Below are 19,934 nucleotides of genomic sequence, written 5' to 3'. Positions count from 1 at the left end.
TTTTCATCTTTTTATTCATGTTTTAAAGCCTTTAGGGTAGGTCTCCTAGGCAAGGGGGTTACCAGCTTCCTCTGCAGAGCAGGGAAAGATGTAAACTGATTTCTAGCCCTGAGGTATGGGAGTGCTCTGGGTGAGAGTTTTCCCTTCCCCCAACAGGAAGTGGATTCAGCACTGGCCGAGCTATCAAACTGCTTAGTAGGGCTGAGTGGATTATCGATTGCCCTAGGCTAGAGACTAAGTGGTGAAAGTGTCACTGCCCAAGGCCAGAGCCTCTTGTGGGACTGTGAGTATTAGCAGCTGACAGCAGAAGGCAGACAGCCTCAAACTCTGCCCAGAGTCTCTGCCTGATGCAAATCAGCCCTGGAAAAGCACTATGGCCCCAAGCCGAGCTCCCCACTGTGCAGATTGGAGGCTAACCCGGGCTGTGTCCTCCTGCTGTGCAGGATCACAACTGCCCCAAGGAAAAGCCCCGTACTGAGGGTTGGGGCTGCACGCTTGTGCTGAGATCTGTGCCTTCACCCTTGGTTTGAGACTCTCCTCGAAACCTAATTTCTCTCCCAGTCTGAGCCGATCTCCCCCCTCGCCCCGGAACCAACCTTTTTTGGCGAGACTGCAGATTTTCTTCGGCCGGTGAGTTGTTCTACTTCTTATCTTTACGAATTGTAGCAGTCAAGACTATTTTTGAGGCTCGATATAATATTGATAAAGAGGGTAAGAGAAGAGCTTAGAAAGTCGCGTGTGTCTTCTCCGCCATCTTGGCTCCGCCCCAATCATCATCATTCTTATACATCACTAAGAAAATCCAAGACCAAGAGATACAAAGAGAAATTACTTTTGAAATAACTGTTGATAATTAACAAATATTTGGGAATTTATCTGCTTAGGGAAAGTCAGGAACTATATAAGCTAAATTACAAAACACTTTCCACACAAATAAAGTCAGAACTAAGCAATTGGAAAAAAAATCAAATACTCTTGGATAGTCAAATATAATATGATGGAGCAAATGTAATAATGATGACAATACTCCCTAAACTAATCTATTTATTTAGTGCTATACCAAGAAAATTCTCAAGATACTATTAACAACAAAATTCATCTGGAAGAACAAAAGGTCAAGAATTTCAAAGGAATTAATAAAGAGAAGGCAAATGAAAGTGGCCTAGATGTACCAGATCTAAAACTATATTATAAAACCGGAGTCATCAAAACCATTTGGTACTGACTAGGAAATAGAGAATTTGATCAGTGGAATAAGTTAGGTTCTCAGAACAAAATGTCCAATGACTATAACAATCTAGTATTTACAAACCTGAAAGCCCCACATTTTGGGATAAGAATTCACTATTTGACAAAATCTGCTGGGAAAATTGAAAACTAGTATGGCAGAAAGTTTGCATAGACTTATACGTAACATAGTATACCAAAATAATATCAAAATGGGTTCATGGTCTCTAGACATAAAGAATGATGTCCCAATCTAATTTGATGACAACTTATAAGAACGTGGGATATTTTACCTCTCAGATTTTTGGAGGAGGAAGCAATTTGTGACCAAAGAAGAACTGGAGATCAGTATTGATCATAAAATAGATAATTTTGATTATATTAAGTTTAAAAGATTTTTTGTATATATTATAGCTTTTTATTTACAAGATATATGCATGGGTATTTTTTCAGCATTGTCAATTGCAAAACCTTTTGTTGCAACTTTTCCCCTCCTTCCCCCCACCCTTTCTCCCAGACAGCAAGTTGACCAATACATGTTAAATATGTTGAAGTATAAGTTAAATACAATATATGTATACATGTCCAAACAATTATTTTGCTGTACAAAAAGAATCAGACTCTGAAATAGTATACAATTAGCCTGTGAAGGAAATCAAAAATGCAGGCAGACAAAAATAGAAGGATTAGGAATTCTATGTAGTGGTTCATAGTCATCTCCCAGAATTCTTTTGCTGGGTGTAGCTAGTTCAGTTCATTACTGCTCTACTGGAACTGATTTGGTTCATCTCATTGTTGAAGAGGACCACATCCATCAGAATTGATCATCATCTAGTATTGTTGTTGAAGTATATAATGATCTCCTGGCCCTGCTCATTTCACTCAGCATCAGCTCATGTAAGTCTTTCCAGGCCTTTCTGAAATCATGCTGCTGATTATTTCTTACCGAACAATAATATTCTGTTTTTTTTTTTTTTGTTGTTGTTTTTTTGTTCTTTAAAATAATAATACTGGGAGAGAGGTTGGTTTCTCTGGGAGGTTTTCTGGAGGCAGCTTCAGTTTCAGTTACAAGTAAATAATCACCCAAAATCGCAGCCAGCTGATAAAAGTTCAGATCTTTTATTGTGTCCTTCAATATAGACCGGTTAGCTTTCTTAGAGGACTATCTTTCTGCTTGGTTCCAAGAGCTCTTGCAGCTTTGTCCTTTGCTTCTGCCTCTGCTTTCTTCAGTCTCCAGCCAGCACCAAGGTGGAAGATGCAATGAATCTCTCTTGCCTTGGAGAAAGGGCTTGTGGGCTTCCTCGCAGAGTGCTCCTCTCCAACCCCTGGGAATGTTCCCAAGTAATTCTCTTCAAAGCTCTAAGAGTTTCCTCTCTAAATATGATCTCCCAAAGGTTAACTCCTCTTTCTGGAGGCAGGGTTTAAGGGAAGTGTGAGTTCAGATATCTCTTTCTAAACCTTGAAATCTCCCAAACATGTGAACTCCAGTGAGTACTTAAATATTTCTTGCTTCTATGACCTCTCTAAAGGTGTGAACACAAGCATCTTTTATATTAGTTGTACTTAGTACCTTGTTTCAAGTTCTGGCCCAAAATATCTCATCTAAGATCAAATCAATCATATTGAACCATGCAAAATTAGATAATTATTGTCTCTATCAACTCTAATGGCTTAACAATTTGTAAAGATTCCAACAATATTCCATAATATTCATAAACCACAATTTATTCACCCATTCTCCAGTTGATAGGTATCCACTCAGTTTCCAGTTTCTGGCCACTACAAAAAGGGCTGCCACAAACAATCTTACACACACAGGTCCCTTTCCCGTCTTTAAAATCTCTTGGGCTATAAGCCCAGTAGTAACACTGCTGGATCAAAGCGCATGAACAGTTTGATAACTTTTTCAGCATAGTTCCAAAATTGCTCTCCAGAATGGCTGGATATATTCACAATTCCACCAACAATGGATCAATGGTCCAGTTTTCCCACATCCCCTCCAACATTCCGCATTATCTTTCCCTGTCATTCTAGCCAATCTGACAGGTGTGTAGTGGTATCTCAGAGTTTTCTTAATTTGCATTTATCCAATTAATAATGACTTGGAATATCTTTTCATATGGCTAGAAACAGTTTCAATTTCTTCATGTGAGAATTGTCTGTTCATATCCTTTGACTATTTATCAATTGGAGAATGGCTTGATTTCCTATAAATTAGAATTTTGGAATTCCAAAATATATTTTGGAAATGAGGCCTTTCTGATATAGGCTTTTTGACTGCAAAAATGTTTTTCCAGTTTATTGCTTCCCTTCTAATCTTCTCTGCATTAGTTTTGTTTGTACAAAATCTTTTCAATTTGATATAATCAAAATTTTCTATTTTGTGATCAGTAGTTTAGGGTTTCTGCCATACTAATTTCCAATTTTCCAAGCAATTTTTGTCAAACAGTGAGTTCTTATCCCAAAAGCTGGGGTCTTTGGGTTTGTGAAACACTAGATTATTAAAGTTATTAACTGTTTTGTCAAGTTTAAAAGTTTTTGTACCAACAAAACTAATGCAGACAAGATTAGAAAGGAAGCAATAAACTTTGAAAACATTTTTACATTCAAAGGATCTGATAAAGGCTTCACTTCTAAAATATAGAGAGAATTGACTCAAATTTATAATAGTTCAAGCCCTTTTTGAATTGATAATTGGTCAAATGATAAAAACAGACAATTTTCAGGTGAAGAAATTGAAACTATTTGTAGTCATAAGAAAAGGTGCTCCAAATCACTATTGATCAGAGAAATGCAAATTAAGACAACTCTGAGATACCACTACAACCTGTCAGATTGGCGAAGATGACAGGAAAAGATAATGATGCATATTGAAGGAGATGTAGGAAAACTGCGACACTAATACATTATTGGTAAAAATGTGAAAGGATCCAACCATTTTTGAAAGCAGTTTAGAACTATGCTCAAAAATTTAACAAACTGTGCATACCCTTTGATCCATCAGTGTTTCCACTGGGCTTGTTTCCCAAAGAGATCTTAAAGGATCTAAAAAAAAAAAAAGACCCACATGTGCAAAAATGTTTGTGGCAATCCTCTTTGTAGTGGCAAGAAACGGGAAACTGAATGGATGTCTATCAATTGGAGAATGGCTGAATTAATTATGGTATATTAATGCTATGGAATACTATTATTTTGTAAGAAACGACTAACAGGTTGATTTCAGAAAGGCCTGGAGAGACTAATATGAATTGATGCTAAGTGAAATGAGCAGAACCAGGAGATCATTATATACTCTGACAGCAAGATTATATGACCATCTACTCTGATGGATGTGGCTCTCTTCAACATTAAGATGATTCAAACTAGTTCCACTTCAGTAGTGATGAAGAGAGTCATCCACACCCAGAAAGAAAACCAAGGGAACAGAATATGGAACATAACATAGCATTCTCACTCTCTCTTTTGTTATTTGCTTGCATTTTGTTTTTTTTTCTCAGTTTTCCTTTTTCTTCCTACTTGATCTGATTTCTCTTGTACAACAAGATAACTGTATAAATATGTATACATATATTGTATTTAACATGTATTTCAATATATTTATTAAATTACCTGCCAGGTAGGGGATGGAGTGGGCAGAGGAGGGGAAAATTTGTAACAAAATATTATGGAAGGGTCTATGTGGGAAAAATATTTATGCATATATTTTGTAAATATAAAAAGCTTTAATTAAAAAAAGAATGACTTCTAGGGTTTGTTTGTAAATGCCACAAGATTTGGAAATCTTAATTTTTGTTATCGTTAATTAGATGGTGATAAAGAGTCTTGGGATAAGATGTTCAGATGTTTTCTGGGTAGAAAGAAATAGAATGAAACTTAGAAAACTTAAAAAGAAACTTTAGTATATTGAGTTTGCACAGAATATTAACATTTAAATACTGTATTTACATCGTATGTAAAAGTAAACATAAAAAAAACAATTCAGTACCCTACAATAATAATGCAATTCAGAAATCACATCAAAATAGCTGAAAGAGCAAGACAAAAAGTGTTTTAACTTCTCTTAATCCAATATTGGGACATCTGAATTTGCACCAGAGTCTTCAGTATTCATTGAATCAACAATGGCTTCCCTATCTTTTCTTACAAACAGAACACATCATTTTTTCAACACAGACGTCAGTGGGAATATGTTGCACACATCTGAAGTTTGAGGGCTGTTCACACAACATAACTTTTTTCTATTGCTTACATTGCCTTCCATTCAGATTTCTACATTTCACTGTTTATGACCAAATGATTTCCCTTTACTTCCATATACAATCAAGTGTGTGGCAATAAAATGTAATGAGGGAAAAGCCTGTTACTTAAAAATGGGGAGAAAATGTACATGAACCTACTAATTGCATGCATATTAGCCTTGATTATAACCAGGCACAAAAAGAAACTATAGTTGGTTCCCCCAGAACCTTGGAGGGTTGTTTTTTTTTTTTTTTTTTTTTTTGAATTCCTTTTCTGTTTCTTCATAACAATTTTTTTTTGTTACATTTGTTACTCTTTTTCATGAGATTAACATATGTTTTTCTTTTTGCCTCTCAAATAGGTTATCTTTCATTAAATTTCTTTGTCTTCTATAACCTATGCCCAGAACAATAAATTGTTAAATAGTTCTTTTTCAATGTATCTATGAAAAATATTTTTTAAAATGTTCACAGGTTATAAGGAATTTCAAAACTATGCTTTAAGAGCCAAATTACTTCCTGCAGCACTGTCTTGGTAATCATTCTTTGTATAAACATTATCAGGACCATGGATGCTGGACTGGTTTAATAAATTATACACAATGGTCATCCCCAGACCAATGTAATCTTCAATTACAATCAGCAATGAGAGCAAGAATAACAAGCTGTGAAATGAAGATAGAGATGGGGGGTAAGTATTTGACCTGGGAAATGAAAATCCTTCTTTTGGTCACCAATGTTCTTCCCTGACACAGTCTTGAAAAATATTGAGGAAATCTTCCACTCCATAAACTATGATTTTACTTCCTCCACTTGCATTGCATAAGGAGATAGAGATAGCAACTGGATTATAAGGATTTGGGGCAAAGGAGTACTAAAAACTGTCTGAACTGTAACTTTTGTTTATAAAGAGACCAATGCTATCTTTTTCCTTGATATTATTACTGAAGGGAAAAATTGTTTACATTTATTTACATAATGTAAATATAGACCATTCATGTACCTGAATGTTACATTGAAGAATGTTAAAGAATTCTCTCAATAATTTATCTTAAACATTCTTATATCACATCTCTTATTTCCAAGTTTGTATTTAGGATAATAGAAGGGAAATAGGATCATAGAATTAAAATTTAAGGGATAACCAGAAAAGATAAATCCACTTTGCCATTATTTTACAAATAAGGGAACTTCATCAAAGAAAAGTCAGTTGATTTGTTTGACATATATAGATAGAAAAAGGTAAAGTTACAATTTAAAATCAGGTCCTACATAGTATTCCCAATTCATTAATCTTTCAGTATACCACATAGCTTCCCTAAATATAATATAGACTCCAATGCATTCTAAGACTATTTCACATAAAAATCAGCAAATGTTTCAAATATTAGACTAAACCATCCTCCACTAGCTTTGAGTTGAAGGAAATTCATTGCTCCAGAAGAACTTTATGAGATCCCTGCATTTCAGTGGCCAGTACATTAACTTCAATCTAAATTTTATAAAAATTAATTGAAGTATAATGTTAACTTTGGGAGATGTTTTCTACATTCTACTGTATTTAAATATCTTAAATCTTAAACTTGAATGCAAACCTTTCTTTTAATGGTAATCATTTCCAAAACAGGAATGTTTGTTACGGCAATTGTAGAGGAACAAACATTTGCATTGCTGGGGCAGTAGGGATAACCAAATATATTTCTGCCAAAACTTTGGTAGACCAGCTGCCACTCACAGGTTGCAGCATGTTAGCATTTGAAAAAAAAAAAAAGTACAGATGAGACAAAACAAACATATTCAAAAACTTTGAGGAAAATCAAGACCATTTAGACAATAGGGGAAAATGCCTGCCTGTGTCTATAAGGTAACCTACAAAACCCTGTCAGAAGATTTTATATGATACACAGGCACATACATGCATGGATGTGTACATTTATATTTGTATATGCATATGTGAGTGGATATATACACATATATTATGCATATTTTATAGTTATTAAGCAACAGAGGAGAAGTTAGTGTCTAAGAGCTTAAAAGAATTATCACACCATGGAAAACCACTTGGTAGCATCTGAATTGATATTTGTAAAAAATTCTATTTAATGCTACTTTAAATGAATATAAATAACTTCTGCATTAGTTCTAACTTGAGATTTGTTGGAATTTTCCCACTGGAAAATAATATATTCTCATTTTATATTTATATAATAACCTTCTGAAATTCTGAAAGAATTTTGCTTAATCAATAGTAAAAAAAAATCACAATTCAGTAGTATTCTTCATTAATATAAACAGGGGAAAAATAAAGGACAGGTACACAAGTACCTCTCTAATCTACTTATCAAAAGGGAATATGATTTTATTTAAGGTATTCCATTCCACTTGGGTTTTATATATGACATCAAGACAACTTCAATATAATTTGAATAATCTGTTATTTTGTAGCATATTTTCAGTATATAGCTGACAATTCACCTAGTTCTTAACTCCCATATATGAGTCAAAGCTTATCCTCATGTTAGCCATGACTTTTTAAAAATAGTATTTTTTATTTTTCAAAATAAATGCAAAGTCTTCCACTCAGTTTCCAGTTCATTGTTACTACAAAAAGGATTGCCACAAACATTTTTGCACATGTGGGTTCTTTTTTAATGATATCTTTGGGATACAGACCCAGCAGAGACATTGCAGATCAAAGGATATGACCAGTCTGATAACCCTTTCTGTATAGTTTCAAATCATTCTCTAGAATGGTTGGGTCAGTTCACAACTCCACAAGCAATAGGTTAATGTCCCAGTTTTCCCATATCCCCTCCAACACTTATTATAATCTTTTCCTGTCACCTTAGCCAATCTGAGATGTGTAAAGTGATACATCAGAGTTGTCTTAATTTGCATTTTTCTAATCAATAATGATTTAAATGATTTTTTCATATGACTAGAAATGACTTTAACTTCTTTATTTGAAAATTGTCTTTTCATACCCTTTGACTATTTATCAATTGGAGAATTTAGTCATGGCTTTTTAAGGATTCCCTAGAACTTTGTGATAAATGTCATTCAAAACTAGAATTTCAATTTGAAAAATGAAAGAAGCTACAACTTTTACAACAGGTAACTTGATCTTTTGTTTTGGCTTTTATGGAGTAGTTTTCTTTTTAATATACAGAGATTTATTAAACAAGGCTGCTCTCCAAATTTGCTTCTCATAGAAGTAAATTGTTTTTCATTACATCATACCTAGACAATTTTCAATAAAGCTATGTTATTGCATTTCAGCTATATGCTCATGAAATATGTTTTGACATAGTAACTTTAAAAGTTATGGTAATAGAATAAGGCAAGGGAAACAGAAGGAGGAGGAGGATGTAACAACACAGGTAAGAAAACTCAAATCCGATTCTACCCGATCTATTTTATCTCCCTTCATTCCTAAACTTTCCTTTACTTTCTCCTCCTCCTTTCTTCCCTCTCCTCTCCTTCCCTTTCTTCCTTTTTCCTTTCCTCTTAACTTTCCTTTCCCTTTGCTTCCCTTCCTCTTTTCCTTCACTTCCCTTTATCCTCTCTTTCCTTCCATTATCTTCCTCTTTCCCTTCCCTTCCCTTCCCTTCCCTTCCCTTCCCTTCCCTTCCCTTCCCTTCCTTTACCTTCCCTTTTCCTTTGCCTTCTTTTCCCCTTTTTCTTTCTTTTCCCATCCCTCCCTCCTTTCCTTCCCTTTTCTTCTTCTCCCCTTCCCTTCTCTTTTTCTCTTTCTTTTTTCCCTTCCCTCTTCTTTCCTTTCTTCCCCCTTTCCAATTCCCCTCCCCCACTTCCTTACCCCATTCCTTACCTCATGTAATACATATATTCAAGTCCATCCAAAACGCTGTAAGGTAAGAGTTTCCCACAATTCAACTATTTGGCACATTGGATAACACATTGAGGCTGAAGCCAGGAATTAAATTTCAAACTAACCTCCAATATTCACTAATTTTGTCACCTTGGGCAAATCACTCAATCCTGGTCTGTCCTAGATTCCTAAACTAGTAAAATAGGGATAATAATAGAATCTACTTCTCTGGGTTGTTGTAAGGATTAAATGAGATATCCATAATATACTTTGTCTGGCACACAGTAGAACTTAATCATTGCTTGTTTTCTCTATTTTCTTTCCTTCCTTAACTCAGTTCTGCAGCTGGGTTCTCTTGTATATCATCAAAATTCTTCTTTAAACTGATTTCTCACTCTTTTAAGTACAGAGATATATAGCTGAACTTTTAAGGCTGCTGGTGACATGGATGATACTTCAACTATCCAATAGTAGGAGGCTTATGATTCCATTTAATAGAGGGAGGAACTTCTTTACTTCTTCTGAAGGTGCAAGAAAGTGAAAACATTGCTTTATTTTTCCTGCATATGCTGTAAATAAGCTATTTCTTGGTTCACACACTTTAATAAATAAGTCACTGAAAGTATTAGTCACTCAAGATTTACACTTTTTAAAACTTTTTGATAAGACTATTCAAACTATGATTAGGAGGCCAAAATCTTAAAAGAGGGTTTCTTAACTTGCCTTTGGAAACCATGAGCTCTTTTGATTATCTAGTGAAGTTTAAGCTAACCCTATACATATTATTTTATGGATCATATTGGAGAGAAAAATCAGAGCAAAAAGGAGAAACCATGGGAAAGAAAAAAATAGAAAAAAGAAGTGAAGAAAGCATGTGCTGATTTACATTCAGTCTCCTTTTTCCGGATGCAGATGGCATTTTCAGGACAAAGTCTATGGGGATTGCTGTGTTGAACCACTGATAAGAACCAAGCCTTCAATGAAGTTCTTCATTGAACATTTTTGCTGTGATTGTGTACAATCTACTCCTGGTTCTGCTTGTTTTGCTCAGCACCAGTTCATATAAATCTTTCCAGGTCTTTCAATAATCAACTTCTTCACATTTAATAGAAAAATAGTATTCCATCATCTTCATGTACCACATATTCAGCCATTTCCTAACTGATGAGCATCCACATCTTTTCCAATTTTTACTACCACAAAAAAGACTGATACAAACATCTTTGCACCAGTTGAGCCTTTTTCCTCCTTTATGATTTCCTTGGGTTACAGACTAGGTAATGGCCCAGCTAAATCAAAGGGTATGCACAGTTTTTATAGTCCTTTGGCCATAGTTACAGATTGCTCTCTAGAATGATTGGATCAATGCACAACACTACTAACAATGCATTAGTGTCCAATTTTCTCATGGTCCTTCAAACATCTATCATTATTTTTCTTGTAATTTTAATCAATCTGAGAAGTGAGATGGTATATCAGTGTAGTTTTAATTTGAGTTTTTATAATCAATATGATTTAGAACATTTTTTCACAAGACTCTAAATGGTTTTTATTTAGTTATATGAAAATATTCTGTTCATATCTTTTGACCATTTATCAATTGGAGGACTTTTATTCTTATGAATTTGACACCGTTTTTTTATATACTTTAGAAATGCAATCTTTATTAAAAATATTGGCTATAAATATTTTTCCCAGCTTTGCATTTCCCTTTTAATCTTCTGTCTGTTGGTTTTATTTGTGCAAAATCTTTTTAGTTAAATTTACTCAAAGTTGTCCATTTTGCCTTACAAAACATACTGTAGTTCATCTTTGTTCATAAATTCCTCCCTTTTCCAAAGATTTGGTAGGTAAATTATCCCTTGTTTTCCTAATTTGTTTATGGCATCATCATTTATGGCCAAAGCATGTATCCATTTTGACCTTCTGTTGTCATGGGACGTGAGATGTAAGTCTATGCCAAGATTCTGAAATTATTTCCAGTTTCCCAGCCATTTTTGTCAAATTGTGAGTCCTATTCCAGAAACTGGAGTTTAGGGGGTTATCAAATACTAGATTGCTGTAGACCTTGATTATTGTGTCATGTATATCTAATCTATGCCACTGTATTTTAGCCAAAACCAAATGGTTTTGATGGCATATGCTTTATAATATAGTTTTAAGTTTGGTACTGCTAAGCCATCATTCTTTTTCCCCCATTAATTCCTTTGAAATTCTTTACCTTTTGTTTTCCCATATGCATTCTATTGATATGGCACTGAACAAGCAGACCAATTTAGGCAAAATTATCACTTTTATTATATTAGCTCAATCTAGCCATGAACAATTGATATTTTTCCAATCTGACTTTATTTGTGTGAGATGTGTTTTGTAATTCTGTTCATCCATCATTTGACTCATTCTTGCTATCTCACAAAGAGATTAGCTTCCATTGCCTTATTCTACTTTTTAACGTGTGATTTTCTTCAATTTGCTGTTGCAGCTCTTTTTCCATTTAGTTTATTCTACTGTGTAAGTAGTTCTTCAAAATTTTCCCCTTACTTTTCTAAACTGTTGACTTCCCCATGAATATCTCTCATTTCTTTTCTCATTATTTCTTCTGCCTTTCTTATTACCTTTTGAAGTTTTGTTTGTTTGTTTGTTTGTTTTTGTTTTTGTTTTGTTTGTTTGAGCATTTCCAAGAAGCCTTTTTGAACTTGAGATCAATTTATCTCTTTTTTTGAGATTTCTTCTGTGGACATTCTGTTCTCTTCTGATTTTTTGTTTTTATCTGCTCCATCACCATAGTAGCTTTCTATGGTTGAGGTTCTTTTCTATTTCTTGGACATTTTCTTTCTTTTTCTTTTGGTATGTCCTTTATATTTTTTTAAATTTTGAGCTCTGTTCTTGGTGTAAAGGTGGCACTGCCCTATGCCTCTTCTGCAGTTCTGAGCCTTAACTTTGAGCACAGGGGCTCCTTGTGTTTGTAAGAAATGGCTTTGCTGGCTCTTTTCAGGAAACAACCTGGTTTCTCAGAGTTTGCCTTCTGAGTTAGGATTGGAAGCTGCTTCATTGATTTGCTCCTCTATTGAGCCAGGACTGAGGGGCTTAGTTGCTATTTTGCTGTGATTATGATCCTCTTGCCAGCTTTTCCACAGCCTATCTGACCTGGACTAAACATCATTTTAACCCCAATGATAATGATATTTCTTGAAGGTTTTTTCAATTTATCTTGAGCTGGAGATGGGTTTCATTCCTTTAGACTCTATTCAGCAGTTTCATGTGATTTTTGAGGGAAATTAGGAGAGCTCAAGCCGCTTTCTGAGTTTAATGATACCATCTTGCCTCCCAATAAGGCTTAATTACATTTTCTTTCTTTTCTTTTTACATTTGTCTTTAATACTTTGAATGCCAGAGTCTTTCTTTTCCTCATTTTCTCACCATCCCTATTGAGAAAGCACATGTGAAGTCACATTTCTTTAAAATTCATATTGCAAAAGAAAATAAAGATTACACCCACAAAAAAAGAAAAGAAAGTTAAAATAAAATGCACTTCAATTTGTATTTAGGTACAATCAGTTCTTTCTCTGGGTGTGGATAGAATTTATTTTATCATAAGTCTTTCAGAGTTTTCTTGAATCACTGTATTGCTGAGAATAACAAAGGCATTCATAGTTCATCCCACAACATTGCTATTACTATGTACACAGTATTTTTCCCTTTGCATGAGCTCATGGAGTTCTGTCCAGCTTTCTTTGAGATCATCTTACTCGTCATTTAAAAAAAAATAGAGATTTTTATTTTCAAAACACATGCATAAATAACTTTCAGCACTCACCCTTGCAAAATTTTGTGTTCAAATTTTTTTCTCCCTCCTTTCCCCTCACCACCTACCTTAGACAGCAAGTATTCCAACATGTGTTAAACATGGGTAATTCTTTTATATATATTCCACAATATCAAGTTGCACAAGAAAAATCAGATCAATAAGGAAATATATTGAAAAAGAAAACAAAGTGCAAGTAAACAACAACAAGAAAAGTGAAAATACTATCTTGTGACATAGTGTCGCAGTTGTGACACTCTCTTGGTGCCGATTGTTCTCTCCATCACAAGACAAGTACTTCCCATTTTTATGTTATATCAGTAAAATCAAATTATACATGTAGTCTTTTTGTATATCCACAACAGAAATACAATTCTCAAGAGTTTCTTTTACCTTTTCTGCTTCTCTTGACTTCTATGGTTGGAGATCAAATTTTTTGTTTAGTTCTGGGTTTTTCCTTAGAAATAAATGGAATTCATCTATTTCATTAAATATCCATCTTCTTCCCTGGAAGAAAATGCTCAGCTTAGCTGGGTAGTTTATTCTTGGCTGCATTCCAAGTTCTTGTGCCTTTTTGAATATCAGATTCCAGGCCCTTCAATCCTTTAATGTGGAGGCAGCCAGATCTTGGGTGATCCTTATTGTAGCATCTTGGTATTTGAATTGTTTTTTCCTGGCTGCTTGTAATATTTTTTCTTTAGATAGTTCTGAAATTTGGCCACAATATTCCTTGGAGTTTTTTTTTTTTTTTTTTTTTTTTTTTTTTTTTTTAAGGTCTTTTTCAGAAGGTGTTCGATGAATTCTTTCAATGCCTATTTTACCTTCTGGTTCTATTACTTCTGGGCAGTTCTCATTGATGATATCCTGTAAAATAGTATCTAGGCTCTTTTTTCATCATAATTTTTGGGTAGTCCAATGATCCTCAGGTCGTCTTCTACATCTATTTTCCAGGTCTGTTGTTTTTCCAAGTAAATATTTGACATTTTTTTCTAATCTCTCATTTTTTTTTTTGATTTTGCTTGACTGATTCTTTATGTCTCAATGAATCAGTTATTTCTATTTGTTCAGTTCTTATTTTTAGTGAATTATTTTCTTAGTTAGCTTTTTTTTTTAATTTCTTTTTCTATATGTCCAAATGAGTTGTTTTGCTCTATAGAATTTTTTTTTTCCATTTCACTATTTTTTAGTGAATTATTTTCTTTTTCCAATTCACAAATCCTACTTTCTTGGGAATTCTTAACCTTTTCCAATTCATAAATTCTGTTTCCCTGCACTTCTTAGGAGTTTTTTACCTTTTCCAATTCACACTTCAGGAAATTGTTGCTCTGTTGCATAGCATCTCTTTCCTTTCCCCATTTTTCTTCTAGTTCTCTTTAAAGGTTTTTAATAGTCTCTTCTAAGAGAGCCTTTTTTGTTGGGACCCAACAATCATCTGGAGACTGTCTGCTATAAGTCTTCTTGGGGTTGAAAACCTGCTCCTTTTCTGTATAGAAGCTATCCATTGTCCTTTTGATTTTTTACTCATTTTGTTAAAGCCTGTAGGGTCTGCCTTCAGGGCCAGGAGGGTACCAGCTTCCTCTGCAGAGCAGTGATAGTTGTATGGACAGGTAGCTGTCTTGCCAACCAGCTACAAAGAGCAGCAAGGTATGGGAGTGCCCCGGGAAAGAGTTCCCCCTGGAAGTAACTGAGGCCTGCACTGGGGAGCTGTGGAAGTGCCTTGTAAAGAACCCTGCTGTGCGGGATAATGACTGTCTGGGGCTAGACACTGAGCAGTGAAAGTTTTACTACCCTAAGCCAAAGCCCTCCCTGGGGCTTTGGGTATTTGGGGTTGAACAGTGAATAGCCTGCAGGGACCAAAAGTGTCTCTGTGCCATGAAGCACAGCTGAGCTGCTAAAATTCTATTGCCCCGGTCGAGCCCCCACTGTGCAGATTAGAGGCTGCCCCAGGCTGTGCCCCCCCTGCTGTGCAGATTTTTAACTGCCCCCACAAAAGCCTGAATTGTAGAATGTGGCTGCAGGGCTGTGTTACAGGTCTTCCTGAGTCACTTCTGGTTTTGGGTGGTTATAGCCAGATCTTGTTAAATTTTGGCATTTTTTAGAGAATACCCTCTGTTTTTGGCTTTGATTTCTCTGCTGGTTTACTGCTTTATAATTAAGGCAGAGCAGTTAATCTATAACAGAGTTGTCTCTATAACTTCTGTAGCCACAGCGATTATCCCTGCCCCTGGTCTGCTCAGGATACTAATGTCTCCCTGCCTGCTCTGGTCTGTTCCTAGCCCCTCAGGACAAACCTTTCCTGGTGATCTGCCAGATTATCTTCGGCTGGTGAGTGTTGTGCTTTTAATCTTCATGGGTCATACCGTCATGCACTATTTTTGAGGCTGAATTTAATGTTGGTCGTGAGGGCATGAGAGGAGCTTAGAAAGTCGCGTGTGCCTTCTCTGCCATCTTGGCTCTGCTTCCCTTTTAAGTTGTTTCTTGATTTCTCATAAAGTCATTGGCTTCCATTTGTTCAATTCTTATTTTTAACGAATTATATTACTCAGTGATCTTTTGTACTTTCTTTTCCATTTGACTAATTTTGCTTTTTATGAGATTTTTTCTCTTATTACCTGTTTGTATTTTTTTTATGACACTCTCATTTCTCTTCCCAATTATTACTATACCTCTTTTCCTTGATTTTCAAAATTCCTTTTGAACTCTTCTATGGTCTGAAATTTTTATTGGAGGCTTTTGATGAAGAAACACTGACTTTGGTATCTTCTGTTGAGTGTATATTTTGCTCTTCCTTTCTATGGTCAGAAATTCTTTTCTGTTCTTTGCTCATTTTTTCAGCCTATTATCTAGTTTTATAATTTTGTTAAAGTCTGGCTATGTATCCAGGGTGAAGGGTGCACCATCTGTGTTTGAGGAGTTTGCTGCAGTTGTTTCAGAAATCCTTCTGAGAACCTGTACTGCAATCTAGCATGGCAACCCCAATCTGAGCATGGGCAAAGTAAGAGATTCCTGGCTCAGTGCTAGCAGAAAAACCCTTGTAATGTCCTTCTGACCAACTGTTTGTTCCCCTTTCATTTGGGCTGATATCTTCGGAAGCCATTATTGTTGCTGCTACTGTTGCTGCTTCTGCTACTGCCAGTATTGATTCAGTAGCTTCTGGCTTGCTAGGGCTTTCTTCAGACAATAGTCAGAAAAAAACTTTTCCTGTAAAACTTCCAAATAATCATTAGAGTCTGTATGATGAGGTCTGAAAAACTTGCTGCTTCTACTTATTTTAGGCATTACAATGCCTGCCCTTGATTTACTGGATTAAAACTATGTGGGCACAGCCTGTGCCTCAGTTATGCTTCAATCCCATCCTGGTACAACAGACCTTTCTCAGCTGTCTTCAGATGAAAATTGTTTCACTACATCTTTTTGTGGGTTATAATACTCTAAAATTTGTTTTAAGTCATTATCTAAAGGTATTTGGAAAAGTTTAGTGAAAAGCTTGGAGGAATACCTGCCTTTACTCTGCCATCTAGGCTCCACCCTGGATTTTACTACATTTTCAATAAAGAACACTTTTGCTTGTACTTCCATATAGTTGATATTTGTATAGCTTAGCTGTTGGAACCCATAGTGAATGAAAGTAACCAGATCCAGTTCAGTATTTTGCTTTATGAACAAATGATACTCCCCAAATAAGTACATGATTTGGAAGAAACAACCCAAAGATTGTCTCACAACATTGCTCACAGGTGGGGTTGTGACTAAATGAAAAGAAATATTCGTTTTCATAGTAATTATCTCTGATCTGTACCAAATTCCCCCAAGATTAACCTAATCTAATCTCAATAGAAACTTTCCCATTTGTTTTCAGATTCCTTTTTCAGCTAGAGTCATGAAGAATAGAAATGAACACATATTATGATTTAGTTAATAAGTCTAAACTAGCTAAATATCATAAAATCATAAGTATTTTCAGGAAAGAATATCTTAAGAAAGGATCTGAAATAAAAGAAAATTATCAATGGTTGAATCAAAATTAGGAAGTTATTATTAAAGAACTCAAATGAATGAAACCTTGCAAAGAAATATAATATCTTCAGACTTTAATTTGCTTCAAAACACATTCTAATTTGGTTCAAAACAGTCAAAAAAGTGCAAATATTCTTTTCAGTGATACTCGGGGGTGATTATAGCTTTAAAAGTTGTCAGTCTCAGGGTACTAGGTGGAAAACATGCATCAGATGTAAAAGGATGTCAGTTATTATGCTTTTAAATGTCTTCAATATATTTTTGCTCTTCAAGTTTATACATGAGAGTGAATATAAAAGTAGATGTGTACAAAAGCATACATACAAATGGATACTGATAGATACATAATTGCATTTATAGATATACTCATAGATACATACACACATATATTTGTTTCCCAATTTTTTTCCTGCCACATAAATGTATGGGACAGTTAGGTGGTGTAATAGATAGCACACTGGCCCTGGGTGGACTTCTGTTCAAATCTGGCCTCCGCCAACCATGCAAATCAGCCAACCATGTTTGCCTAAGTTCCTCATTTATAAAATGAGCTAGAGAAGGAAATGGCAAACCACTCCAACATTTTTGCCAAGCAAAACACAAATGGGGTCACCAAGAGTTGGACATGACTGAGAAAACTCAATAATAAAAATATAAACATATACAAACATTTACATGGATACATATAAATATATCCATATAGATATATATGATAAATTTCAACAAGGGTGATTGAATTCAAATAACAATAATTTGACCTCATGGTCATGGTGAGAGTTGGGATGGTAGAGGAAGGGAAGGGAAATTGCTTCATCTCTCCTGGCTCTCCTAAAATCTTCAACTTCAAGTAATACATTCATCTAAATTTTAGCAAAAGGTAGACTCAAAACCAAGCATGACTTTCTCTTTTAGTATCCAATTCATTTTTGAGTTCTCTTGATGCAGATATTTCCTCCTTAGTAAGTAGTAATGGCGTATCCTTCTTCAGTATGATTGGATAAAGACTATGAATCATATAAGTTGTACCTAATCTTGACTTGGTTATTTAATACTTTAAGTTCTCAGACAAGTAACTCATAAATTCTCTATGACAACTCTCTCTTCCAAACAAGTAAAGAATTATATTGGGAGATCTCTCTTTGCCTATAGCTCTAAAATCTATAGTCAGAAATATCTGAGTACAATGATAATGAGTACTGATTCTAGAATAAAAGGATATGGGGTCAAATTCTCCCTCTGACTTTCACAAACTAAGTGAAAATTTTCAAGCTATATAAATTATATTAATTCCAATTACTTTACATCTCTTTATCTCTTCAGATCCTTCCAATTCCTATGAGTGCTATAAATAAATTCATGAAATCTGTAAATTATTTTCATTGTAAAAGAAATGTGATAATGAATGTAAGTTAAATTGCCAAGTATATGGAATATTAAAGTCCTTAAGATGCAATTCAAGAATATAGAATAAGTTTTGATACAAATAAAAGTATAAATGCAATATCCATTAAGGCAGAAATTAAGTGGTGATTTTAGCTGAGGAATTATTCACTGGAACTAGGCTGATCATGAAAAGCAGCAGGCATTTAAAGAGAGTACTTAAAGAAGTATAGAACTGGGAAGAAGGAATTTCAAATACATAAGAAAATTCAGTCAGAAATATACATTTGCATTCTGCAGAAGGGAGAAATGAAATAGTTGATGCCCAGACCTGACAAGCAGTGAATTATACATGAAAGGTATTTTGATCACAAGGGGGGAAAATGACATCATTTATACAATTTTGTAACTGCAATCTTTCCCCTCCCCTTTCCCCTCCCTCCCCCCCCTTATGTTACAACCACCCCCACATACAGTCATGCACAGACATAAATGCACATATTCAGGCACATGCATAGCTGCTCACACACTTCTATATTCATTGGAAAGAGCAGGAAGTATTTGAAGAAGTTCAAAGGCAGTAGGTTCACATTATGGTTTTGTTCAGCCATGGTGTAACATTGTTCAAAGTGTTTCCTCTTGTTCTTCAATTGTGTTCAACTCTTTGTGAATCAACTTGGAGTTTTTTGTTTGTTTTTTGTTATTTGTTTTTCTTTTTGGTAAAAACACTGAAGAGATTGGACATTTCATTCTCCAGTTCACATTATAGATGAGAAACAGAGGCTAACAGGATTTAGTGACTTGCCCATGGCCACACATTAAGTGTCAGAGGCTAGATTTTCATTCATAAAGATGAATCTTCCTGATTCCAAGCACACTGTTCTATCCGCCATATCATCTAGGTGCCACAATACTATGTGACTGTATTGATTGTAGAAATGCAAATTAAGACAACTCTGAGGTAGCATTTCACACCTCTCAAATTGGCTAAAATGATAGGAAAAGAGAATGATAAATGTTGAAGGGCTATTAGTCATTGTTAGATATATATATATATATATATATATATATATATATATATATACACACAAGAACTGGTTACTAGGCTACAATTGAATCACTACATATTATGGGTAACACCTGCTAAGACATTTTGCATTGCACCTTAGATTGATGAACTGGAATCTGTGAGTAGAGTTGCAAAGATACCTCCATACCAATAGGAGGAAAGTGACTGATCATGCAGGAATCACAATTACTATACACATTGGATTACCAGTACCACCCTAAAAAATAGAGACCAAAGGAGATTGAACCACTCGACTTTTTGGACAGTGTCTTCTAACTCTTAACACTTAGAAAAACTAGAAGGGATTATAAAAGTGGTTGAGTTTTTTTACTGAGAGTTTCCAGAAACCATCAAATTAGAGCTTCCCAA

Source organism: Sarcophilus harrisii, chromosome 3 (assembly GCF_902635505.1).
Source record: "Sarcophilus harrisii chromosome 3, mSarHar1.11, whole genome shotgun sequence".
In the NCBI taxonomy this organism is placed as follows: Eukaryota; Metazoa; Chordata; class Mammalia; order Dasyuromorphia; family Dasyuridae; genus Sarcophilus; species Sarcophilus harrisii.
This window is presented reverse-complemented; position numbering follows the sequence as displayed.